Source organism: Cynara cardunculus, assembly GCF_001531365.2.
Source record: "Cynara cardunculus var. scolymus isolate 2C chromosome LG 12, CcrdV1, whole genome shotgun sequence".
Lineage (NCBI taxonomy): Eukaryota > Viridiplantae > Streptophyta > Magnoliopsida > Asterales > Asteraceae > Cynara > Cynara cardunculus.
In genome coordinates this window covers 34,360,011-34,373,142 of record NC_037539.1, presented here as the reverse complement: position 1 = coordinate 34,373,142, position 13,132 = coordinate 34,360,011, and positions in this window count along the sequence as shown.

Genomic DNA, 13,132 nt, shown 5'->3' with positions numbered 1-13,132 from the left:
GTTAACGTAAACACCCTAATAAAAGTGAATGAAATTTATACCTTTATGAAGGGTTCGAAGAGTGGATTCTGAATATATAATCGTTACTTTGATTGCTTTAACGATTTGAGAAATATTTTAGAGAGAAGAAAAGAAATGAGAAAGAGAGATGAGATGGTGAATATGAAGATGAAGAAGCCGACGTTGGCGCTTTTTTTTTTAACTTTACATATATATTATAATTATAATAAGTTTAGTAATTTGATGGTTTTAATCCTTTAATAATTATCGACCGTTATTTAAGTACGGTACAATTTGGGTAAGTTAACGAGAATGTTTTTTTTTTAAACTCGGGTCTTACAAATAAGGTGCACCGAGATGCACCAGATCAATTCTCATCTAAAACGGACATGAGATTAAAAGTAATTAAGGATTTAGATCTCTTCTTACGCTTCTAATCATAATTTCCCTATATATGTATATTATATCAAAGGAGTGTAAGAGAATAAGAGTTAAGGTGAGAAGCGTAAGTACGCTTATCACGGGAATTAATCTGGTTTCATTGCACCACATTAGTGTTGATCTTCAATTAAGATTGATTCAAAGGTAGATAATCCATCTTACACTTCTCCTCATTAACTTTTTTTTTCACTGGAATCCAATCATATATATATATATATGTGTGTGTGTGTGTGTGTGTGTGTGTGTGTGTGATATATATATATATATGTGTGTGTGTGTATGTGTTGCAAGTATGGAGGTTGGGTTGGAGAAGAAGGTTGGCATGGAGATGACCACCGGAGTGAAGAGTTCTCCCGGATGGAAGGTGTCGGAGGGTGATCGATGAGGGCGTTTGAAACGGCGTCTTGGTCGGACAAGATGACCGGAGGAGGTCATCACTTGCTGGAGGAGGCCACTGGATTTTGGTACCTGTGTGCCCGTGTGTATGTGTGTGTATATATATATATATATATATATATAATAAAGTAATTAATCTAATTAAAGTAAATTGGATTATTAAACTAATTATAGAAAATTGAATAATTAACCCAAATTACTAATTTACCCTTCTATTTTATTTTAAGAAATATATTAATTATCTTAAATGATTAGCTCACGTTGGATCTCACAGTTATCACAAACTAATTAGTTATCATTTGATTAAACTTCTACATATATATACAAATATACACATATATATAGGTCCGGTTAGGAGCCTAAAATTGATTAGGAATCCTGGAACACCCACAAAATGCAACGCGTAGCATATTCATCAAGAATGTGTGATTCATGACAAATAACACATCCATACTCATCATAAATGTGTTAATCTTGATGAATAACCCTTCCATATTCATCATGAAGAGGGACACATGACGCGCTGTGGGTGGTTCTCTGATTTCTAATCAATTTTGGGTTCCTAACAAATGTTTTTTTTCTCTTTCTCTCTCTCTCTCTATATATATATATATGTGTGTGTGTGTGTGTATGTGATGTAAAGACCCAAAATCCGATCTTTATCTTAACCTCAAATCATTAATAAAATTCAACCTTAAAAATTGGAAACTTACATAAAATACTGGATTAAAACAGTTTAAGCATAAATCACAGTGGAAGTCTAAAAATTCCTTCTGACCATACATCAATTGCTTAAACCCACAACTGACTACTCTTCGTCAAGACAAGTCACGACTAGACTTCATTTCAAGTCTATCCTCTTCACGCGTAGCCTGGCGCTACGCCCTCTCTTTGCTCTTGCTACTATTCCCATAAGTGCAGTGACCTGGTTGCATTTTTTATTTTGAAAAAAAACGCGAATTTGGTGAGCCTAAGGCTCAGTGAATAAACGGTTTACACACAGTTCATAAACTACCAAAAACATGAGGGGGAAAGGACTATATCACACAACATTTCCTGGTGAACTTCACACAGCATGTTCGCTCTTACGGCTTAACAAGCTTCACACAGCGTGCTTGTTTTCAAGATTAAATCCTTAGTACAGTCCCCCCCAAGTTTCCCACACAACATTTTATCACAGAAAGCACGTTCACACAGCAAACATATTCGTAAAATACAGCAAGCTTGCAATTTAACAGAAACGGATATGCAACCCTTAAACAAAATCACGTAAACTCACAGTGATTGATAGCTTCGAACGTTCGTCTGATGAACGTCACACACACAACTCTTGAGTATTGATTCTCTGCTTTCGCCTTCTAGCTCTTGAATACCTCTATTTGCTAGTAAGGAACCAATCTCTAGCTCATCACCTCTATATATACTCTTCGTAACCTCCTTATGAATTAATTACCACTTAATTGGTCGGTTACAAGGCAATTAATACCGTTTTAAAAACCCAATTTATTCTTTTATAGCGGTTACGATTCTAGGCCATAAATAGTTCTAATGGCCAAAATTAAAAAAAATTAAGATTCTCAAAAACCTCAAATAATATTTTAAGTTATTACAAACTCTCCCCCTTAACAAAATATCGTCTTCGAAATTTGTTTTACCTAAATAAATGAGGGTATTTTATTCTCATCTCACTCTCTGTCTCCCACATTGCCTCTGATCCCTTATGATGTTTCCATTGGACTTTGACCAGAGGGATTTCTTTATTCCTCAACTTCTTCACCTTTCTATCCAAGATAGCTTCTGGCCTTTCTATGTAGCTCAGAGTCTGATCTACCTCTATATCTTCCAGAGCTAACTTAGAGCTCTCGTCTGCCTAACACTTTCTCAGAGTTGACACATGAAATGTGCTATGGATGCCTTGAAGCTCTTCAGGCAATTCCAGCTTATATGCAACCTCACCCACACGTGCTGTTATTCGATAAGGGCCAATATAACGAGGGCTCAGCTTTTCTCGTTTCCCAAATCTTATTATTCCCTTCCAAGGCGAGACTTTCAACATTACTCTGTCTCCAACTTGAAATTCTATTGGTTTTCGCCATTTGTCGGCATAGCTCTTTTGTCTATCTTGAGCTATTTTCAGCCTTTCCCGAATCTGCTGAATTTTGTCAGCCGTTTTCTGCATAATTTCTGGGCCCAAAAGTTGCTTTTCGCCCACTTCATTCCAGCAAAGGGGCGTTCGACACTTCCTCCCATACAAAGCTTCATATGGTGCAACTTGGATACTCGCATGATAGCTGTTGTTATAGGAGAATTCTATTAAGGGAAGATGACTTTCCCATGACCCCGCAAAGTCAATAGCACACGCCCGCAACATGTCTTCCAGCGTTTGGATGGTCCTTTCACTCTGACCATCTGTCTGCGGGTGGTATGCTGTACTAAGCTTTATTTGAGAACCCAACTCTCTTTGGAAGCTTCGCCAGAATGTAGATGTAAATCGACTGTCTCTATCGGAGACTATTGATAATGGAACCCCATGTCGGGTTACAATCTCATCTATGTACAACTTGGCTAATATGTCCATTGAGTAAGTCACTCTAATAGGCAGAAAGTAGGCAGGCTTGGTGAGTCTGTCCACTATTACACATATCGCATCAAAACCTCTTGGTGTTCGGGGAAGTTTAGTCACGAAATCCATGGTGATGTGGTCCCACTTCCACATGAGTATCTCCAAAGGTTGAAGTTTACCAAACGGTCGCTGGTGTTCAACCTTTACTTGCAAACAGGTCAAACATCTCTCAACATAGTGAGCTATATCCTTCTTCAACCCTGGCCACCAATACGATTTTCGTAAATCCCGGTACATCTTATTATTTCCAGGATGGATGGAGTAACGGGATTTATGGGCCTTGTCCAAAACTTGGCTACAAAAATTTCCCAAACGAGGAACCCAAATTCTACCCTTACAACATTTTAGTCCATTACCATTGTTTTCCAGCAATGGACTAGCCCCCACCATCCTTTCCTTCCTTATGTTTTCTTCTACCAAGGCCTCCTCTTGTATTTTCTTCAGGTCTTCAATCCAGCTAGTAGTGACCTCCATCCTTATAGCCTTAACACGTAGTGGAGTACTCCTTTCTTTGCGGCTTAGAACATCAGACACCACGTTGGCCTTTACGGGGTGGTATAAGATCTCACAATCATAATATTTCTACAACTCCAGCCATCTTAATTGTCTCATATTGAGATCTTTCTGATCAAACAAGTACTTGAGACTCTTGTGATCAGTAAAGATCTTGCACTTTACACCATAGAGGTAGTGCCTCCAAATTTTTAGTGCAAATACCACCGCTGCCAATTCCAGGTCATGAGTTGGATACCTCCTCTCATGCTCTTTCAACTGCCGACAGGCGTACGCGATGACCTTCCCTTGCTGCATCAACACACAACCTAGGCCCAGCTTAGAAGCATCACTGTAGACCACAAAACCTTCAGTTCCTGCTGGCAAACTGAGGACTGGTGCAGAGCTCAATTTTTCCTTCAAGAGTTTGAAGGCCTCATCTTGAGCTGTCCCCCATTCGAACTTAGCTTCTTTCTTAGTAAGAGCTGTCAAAGAGGTAGCTATTTTTGAGAAGTCTTGAATAAACCTTCGATAATAATCGGCCAGCCCCAAGAAGCTTCGAATTTCAGAAGGGGTCCGGGGTGGATCCCACCTCTGTATTGCCTCTATCTTGGCTGGGTCGACCTTTAGTCCCTCTTGGTTCACCACATGACCGAGGAATTGCACCTCTCGTAGCCAGAACTCATACTTGGAGAGTTTCGCGTATAGTTTTTCCTGTTTTAGTAGATCTAAAACAGCCCGTAAGTGTTCCTCATGCTTCTCCTTGGTACGTGAATATACAAGAACATCGTCTATAAAAACGATGACAAACTTATCCAAGTATGGTTTGCAGACTCTGTTCATCAAGTCCATGAACGTTGCAGGTGCATTAGTCATTCTGAATGGCATCACCAGGAATTCATAATGTCCATACCTCGTCCTAAAGGCAGTCTTGGATACATCTTCATCCTTTACCCTTAGTTGGTGATACCCCGACCGTAGATCAATCTTGGAGAAGTAAATTGCACCCTGAAGTTGATCAAAGAGGTCATCAATTCTCGGAAGTGGATATCTATTCTTGATACTCACCTTGTTGAGCTCCCGATAGTTAATGCACATTCGCATTGTACCATCCTTCTTTTTGACAAACAGCACTGGAGCTCCCCAAGGTGATGTACTAGGGCGTATGAAACCCTTGTCCAATAGATCTTGCAACTGAATCATCAGTTCTTTCATCTCTGATGGTGCAAGTCGGTAAGGTGCGCGGGCAATAGGTGCAGTTCCAGGTACCAGATCAACCTGAAACTCCACCTGTCTTTCTGGCGGAAGACTAATCAGGTCATCCAGGAAGACTTATGGGAAGTCTCTTACCACCTTAATATCTTCCATCGCACTCTTCTCCTTCTTAGCGTTGATCACATATGCCAAATAGCTTTGGCATCCTTTCTTTATACATTGTCTGGCCTTGAGTAGGGAGATAATGCTAGCCTTCCTATCCCTTCTATCTCCATAGATTATTAATCTCCCACTACCCGGTACCTTAATCTGAATTATCTTCTTATTACACATGATTCTGGCTTGGTTTTCAGCTAACCAGTCCATCCCGATTATTATATCAAACTTCCCTAGTGTCATAGGGAGCAGCTTGAATGGAATAGAACTACCATCTACCTCTATAAGTCATCATATTCTTCCTTAATCACTACCCTATTGTCATCAGTAGTTTCTACTTCTAATGCTGAACCTAGAGGCTTAGCTACTCTATTCAAGTTGTGGCAGAAAGTAGTGGATACAAATGATTTATTCGCGCCAGAATCAAACAACACTTTTGCATGTACAAAATTAACCAGGAAGGTACCTGTTACCACATCCGGGGTTTCCTCAGCCTCGGCTGCAGTCATTTGGAACACCCTCCCTTTTGGTCTTGGTACTTCCGGTCGTCGTTCCTCTCCTTTCCCACCTCTTCTTCCTCCTTGAATGGCCGTAACATCCTTCGTCCTTTGCAGACAATTTGCTTGCACATGATTGGGTGACTTGCAGATGTAGCATAATCTCTCTCTTTGTTCCATTCTGCAGTCTTGGGACAAGTGTCCAGCCTTCCCACACCGGTAGCAGACCCTGGGCTTAACCAGGCATTCTCCTCTATGCACAAGGTTGCATTTAGGACATGGTTTTCCCGATTGTCCTTGCCATACCTTCCTTTCTGAGTTCCCAGCCTTTTGTCTTCGGGCTTCGTTGTTTGAACCCTCCCATTTCCTTTTCAGCTGGCCCCGCTCGGATTCTTGGCGGACCATTTCCTTTTCTCTAACTTCGGCTGCATTCATAGCCTCTTGGAAAGTAGTTGGTTTCATGGTGAGGACAAACTTCCTGATGGATGCTTTCAATCCCCATATGAAATGCTCTACCCGTCTCTCCTCAGTAGAGACATAATGCTCTGAGAATCTAGCCTTCTTTGTGAAGCTGATCGTATACTCCCTGACCGATAAGCTTCCTTGTTCTAACCTCAAGAATTCTTCTTCCAATTGTTTTACAGCAGTTCTTGGGCAGAACTTCTCGTTGAACAACACCTTGAACTCATCCCATGACATCCTTGCTACAGCCTCTTCGCCCCTTAGGTTGGTAATTATTTTCCACCAGAATAGGGCTTCAGACTTTATCATGGAAGCAACATAAGTCACCTTGTCTTCCTCTGCACATTTGCTAACTTTGAAGACCATCTATGTCTCCTTTATCCATCTCAGGACCGTAACTGGGTTTGGCTCACCCTGAAATGGTTGAGGTTTGCAAGCTAAGAAAGTTTTGTAGCTACAACCCCTCTGTTCCGTGCTAGTGTTGACAGGACTATTAGTTCTTGACCTTTCTCTATGGTGCTCTCTATGGTTGATGTTGCTAACCACTTCTCTTACTACGTTAGCTTCCCTAGCCTCTTCATTCCTCTGCTCTGCCTCTCTTACTTGTGCTATAACAGCAGACAGAGCAGCTTGCAGAGCTTTGGACACCTCTTGAGCAATGAGGTCCACAGGGGTGGTGGTCGCTGCCCGTGTGCTGCCTCTGCCTCGGCCTCTGCCCGATGCAGAGCTCTCTTGTACCGAGGGCTTTGGCTCGCTTTGTCTTGTTTGCGATCTTCCTCTGCCTCGTCCTCTGCCTCGTCCTCTGCCTCTAGTGCTCGCGGTCCTCGTGGCCGCAGTAGAGGCTGGTATCACCCCTGGTACAGCAGGGGTAGCCCCGCCAGAGGTGTTTCCTCTGCATCGGGAGCGACCGATAGAGTCCTTCTCGATCGTTGAGACATTCCTTCTTTCTTAACTATATGCGTATAACAGATTATAAATAACTATTCTTATACACAACTTAGCATTCCACAACCATTCAACAAGATTTAAACACTAACACAAGTTTATTTCATTCCATAATCATGTCAATCGGCTCATACTTAACAAGTTTAAACTAAATAAAAGAAAACACTGAGATATCCCAACTCTAGGCTGCCAACTTATTGCAATAAAACTTAGCCACACACAGTTCATATGCTAACTATTTTCTCCTCATCCTCTTACTCATGACATATCCATAGGGTAGTTTGTGATTCTCATAAACTCCTCATAAGGGCTCTCTGGGTGATGCCTCCATACAGAGCTCAAGTTTGGGCCTTGGCGAAACTACCGTGCCCAACGTGAGAAGTACTCCTTGGTGGAGTCCAAGTAGCCCGTGGCCACCTCATGGCAATAGCAAGCACGATCTTCCAATCACACCCTCTATGATCGTGAAGCAATCCTCCTCTCCCATTCCAGCTCTACAGACTTCCATGCCATGGTGTGGTTGTTTTTCCCAGAGTTTATTATTCTCAGTCAAAACTTTGTTCAACTCTTCACCTAACTTCACATGCTCCCTCTACACGTTGTTCAACCACCAGTTGGCCTGGTCCTTGGCTTCTTGGGCCACTAACAGCTCTACCCTTAGTTGGGCGTTCTCTTCTTGCAAAGTCGATATTTTCTCCTCGAGGTCTGTATGATCAGGCGTTCGTGGAGTGTACTCTTCATAGGATCCCTCTGTGGGATCATAAGAGGAATCCCCTACAGAGGTGGGTTGAGGGGACTCAACCCTTGGAATATTCTCATTTCGACAAGAGCTTTTGCCCTCTGGCTCTGCAGAGCTTCTGCTCTCTATTCTTCTAGAGCACCTGCTGCTCTGGCCTCGTTCTCTAATTCCTCCTCTTGGTCCTAGACCAACTCCTCTACGTCCTCGTCTTCCAATACTTCTAGTGCGCTTGGTATAAACCATTTTCCTACAACTCACATCGATAAATCTATTAACCTCAACACAGTCATCACTTAACAGCAAGCACACTAACAGCAAGAATAACAGTCCAAATTCATCATTTCTGTTTCAATTTTTTTCAACCTTAATTCTGTCTAAGTTTAGGCTAAAATCATAACCTATTTCTCTTAGAACTAAGGCTCTGATACCACCTGTAAAGACCCAAAATCCGATCTTTATCATAACCTCAAATCATTAATAAAATTCAACCTTAAAATTGGAAACTTACATAAAATACTGGATTGAAATAGTTTAAACATAAATCACAGCGGAAGTCTAAAAATTTCTTATGATCATACAACAATTGCTTAAATCCACAACTGACTACTCTTCGTCAAGACAAGTCACGACTAGACTTCATTTCAAGTCTATAGCCTGGCGCTACGCCCTCTCTTTGCTCTTGCTACTATTCCCATAAGTGTAGTGACCTGGTTGCATTTTTTATTTTGAAAAAAAACACGAGTTTGGTGAGCCTAAGACCAAGTGAATAAATGGTTTACACACAGTTCATAAACTACCAAAAACATGAGGAGGAAAGGGCTATATTACACAGCATTGCCTGACGAAATTCACACAGCATGTTCGCTCTTACGGCTTAACAAGCTTCACACAGCGTGCTTGTTTTCAGGATTAAATCCTTAGTACAGTCCCCCCCCCCAAGTTTCCCACACAACATTTTATCACAAAAAACACGTTCACATAACAAACATATTCGTAAAATACAGCAAGCTTGCAATTTAACAGAAACGGATATGCAACCCTTAAAAAAAACATCACGTAAACTCACAGTGATTGATAGCTTCGAACATTCGTCTGATGAACGTCACACACTCAACTCTTGAGTATCGATTCTCTGCTTTCGCCTTCTAGCTCTTGAATACCTCTATTTGCTAGTAAGGAACCAATCTCTAGCTCATCACCTCTATATATACTCTTTGTAACCTCCTTACGAATTAATTACCACTTAACTGGTCGGTTACAAGGCAATTAATATCATTTTAAAAACCTAATTTATTTCTTTATAGCGGTTACGATTCTAAGCCATAAATAGTTCTAATGGCCAAAATTAAAAAAAATTAAGTAAGATTATCAAAAATCTCAAATAATATTTTAAGTTATTACATCTGAGAGGAGAGGGAAGATGGTTCAAAGGAGAACACTGCACCTTTATTTTACGAAAACGATAAAACATCCATTGTTTATAGTCAATCACATGAAGGGTAGGAATGAATCAACCAAGTACACACTTTGTTTTGATGGTATTTTTTCCATTCCTTCTTTTTTGATATATGAATTTTGCTCTAATGATTCCGATTTATTGTCTTATTGTTTACTTTTTTCATTGGATATTGTTATGAAAAATTGATAGAATGCATACTCGAGAAATCGTATTAATGTGTATTATTTTTATATTTGCGTGTGTTTATGTTTAATGTATTTGCATGAAACAATTACATAGAGCTCTATGGTTTTTTCATGTTAAATTAAAATGCATTTTTTATGTTTTATGGATTCAATTTGCATGAAGGTTGGGTTATGGATTCAAATTACATTCATGTTGATTTTTGGATTCAGTAGGCAAATTATTTTTGTTTAATATAGTGCATCCATATTTTATTGGATTATTATTATTGTTTGAATATTTAATTTTTTTATTGAATTCAACACAAATAGCTGTAATTATTTTTGTTTGTTGATACGACATCCCGAAAAATGGAAGAATCCTTGGGTGGGTCGAAGTTCTAGATTCCTATTGCAAACGTCAATAGTACACCTAAGATTGGTGATTGTTTCACATGCATTGAGTTAGCGGAATAGATGTATAGGAAGTATGCGGAGTTCGATAGGTTTGATATTCGTTTGTCAAACAAGAAAACCAACAAATTGGGTGGAGTCTAGACTCGATATTTTCTATGAAGTAGCAAGGAACTATGATGAAAAGGAATTTTGATTCATTAGAGTTAGAGCCTCGTGATAAAAAACGTTGCAATTCCAATATCAAAAGGTCCAGTTGTAAAGCTTGTCTCAAATTTCTTTATCTGAAGGAGACTGGACGTTACAAGGTTTAAAATTTATTGAGAGTCATAATCATATGCTTTTTTGGCTTGAGGATATGTTGCTTTCTCGTGCTAGATGACAACTTGATTATACCGACTAGAGGAATGTTTTCCATGCAGCTAGTTCGAAGGTTGGTATCACCCAATACATAGGATTCAATTGGCTATCAAAATGGTGTAGAATTTTCTAGTGGCATAACTAGCGATCATGTTAGCTTCATAAGAGACATGGCACACTTTGAATAGTAGGTGTTAACGTTCTCCTAAGTTTTTTTTCGAGTACAAGTATGACGAGAAAGAGTTGATTACGTTATTTTGGGCTGATGAAATAGGGAGGTTGGATTAGAAAGAGTTTGGAGATTCAACTTCATTTGATGCTACATTTTAAACAAATAAGTAAGGCTACACATATTTTTTTATTGTATATATGGTTGGATGCTTTATTTTTAATTAGATTATGTATGTTAATAGACATGCAATGATTTTTGTCCCGTTTGTTGCCATTGATAATCACAAAAACTCTGTCGTTATGGGTGCTTCATTGATTCGAAGTGAATCTGTTGTTAATTGCATGGGTTTTGAAGGACTTTATGAAAGAGCATGGTCGTCAGCTGTAACACCCTCAATTTTGGAAAAAATGACTAATTTGAAATTTTCGATAATACAACAAATAAAGGATAAATCATTTTATATAAATCAATACTTGAATTTCCTCGAATATCAAATCTACATTCAATATTTACAATTGGTAAACCAAGCCTTACATAAGAATTAAGTCAAGATTAGGTGTTACTAAAACTCAATAACAGTTACTACCACCTCCAAATGCGGAAGACATTACCAAATAACTAGATCTTTCTCGTGTCTCTAACTAGCACTCAAAACATCACAGTGTCGCTAGTACCAAACCTCAACAAGAACCTGATGCACATGATGACTAATAAAGAAGTTAGCTTAACGCCTAGTGAGTTCAAAAAGTCTTCATTATAATTATAAAATAGTATAATTGAAAGATTATTTATTTAAAACATAATTTCCCAAATCAAATGTATCTATCGTAAAAGCAATTCTTTCTAAAACTCATTATTTTCGTAATAAAAGCTCTAAATACCCATTCAGTATGATTTCAAAACCCAACACTCACTCTAAAAAGGTAAAGGAGGTTTAATGTCCAATTATTTAAAACATGGATAAAAACTCTATTTTATTCAAAAATGCCTCAAAAAAGTTGTATAAGTTTCAATACTAAAAAACTATAAATAATGGAAAACACTCGGTCCTCGAAATAACGTTGAAAGCAGGGATAATACTATATCTAAAAATAACTCCATTCTTGGTGACGAGGGAGACCCGCTATCTATCGAATGTAGCGAACACATAAGTAAACCACAATCAACATTAATGAGTCTCAAGTAGGGATCATACAGTCATCAAGTTCATCAACCCACGGTCTGTAGTTTTACCCCCCCCCCCCCACTAATTTCCTAGACAAGTTCTTTTGCTAGAAACGCCAGCCACTAACGAACTAGACGGTCATCGAGTTCAACCACCCATAGTCTATAGCTTAAGTTTCTCTCGACGGATCATACGGCTATCAAGTTCAACCGCCTATGATCTGTAGTTTGAGCTCCCCGTTACATCAACAGTTTCTAGCAAGAATACAGGGACATAGTCCCATTCCAAACTTCTACTGACTCCTATGCATATGGATCCATTTCATTACAGTATAAAATTACACGACACTAATTGAACAACTAATGCATCCAAAACATGTAATATATCAAACAAATATACTATAACTTCATATAACTCCAAAAGCTCGACTTAGAGAAAATAAACCAGACAAGTGTCCCCTAAGACTCATTTGAGTCAAAACCGAGCCAAAGGCTCAACAACATGATTGAATATTCAATAGAAGCATTGTAAACAATAAGACATGTTTAACCAATAGTTATGTAAACACATGCTACAAAAGTAAGATTAACTCAAAATCCATTATTTCATCTTTCAAGTGAAATCATACCATAAAATGTATTTTCCAGATGATTTATAAAATGAAATACACTAAGAGTGCACTGAAAAAAAAAACCCCCATTTATGAAGTAAATCATCCAAATAACATACTCTCCAGATTTATTTACTAAAGGGTTCAAAAACTCCAAATATGTGTATCTCACTAGATTTATAAAATTAAATATAACAAATATGCAAAACTCACCAAATAACTCACATTTAAATAACAAGTAAAACATGTTAATACTTCAAAATAAACATTTTTAGCATATACATAGTTTTCACAAAACAACTTGAATTCACCTTGCTAGATTTATGTTAAATCTAGGTTTTACCTCAATCTTGAGCTTCCAAAGAGATGAAGACCTTAGATCTCCACCCTAAAGTTATAGATCTATGATGCATAACTTCCAAGAACACTCTAATGAACTCCCTAAGATCTAGAAGAACACCACAAGAGGAGAGGGAGGTTGATGATGCAAAATGCCAAACCCTAGGTCAAAAAACAAGGATTTGGCTCTTATGCTTCAACTTCTAGGAGCCACAAATCTTCAAGGAAACTGTAATCCTCTTTGTGCCCTTCTTAAATAGCTTCAAAAGACAAAACTGTATCCTCTAGAATCGCCCAAATTGGATTAGAGATGAGAAAGTTATAATCAAATGAAGAAAACCCCGAAAAATCGCGTTTTTAACCCTCAGATGCTTCTAACGACTTGTGAAGAAACTTAACCCACTTGGAATGTCACCCAGGCACCAAAACATCAGCTTTCTAGAGCCCTAAGCGACTTGTGAAGTGACTTAACTCACTCTGCAACTA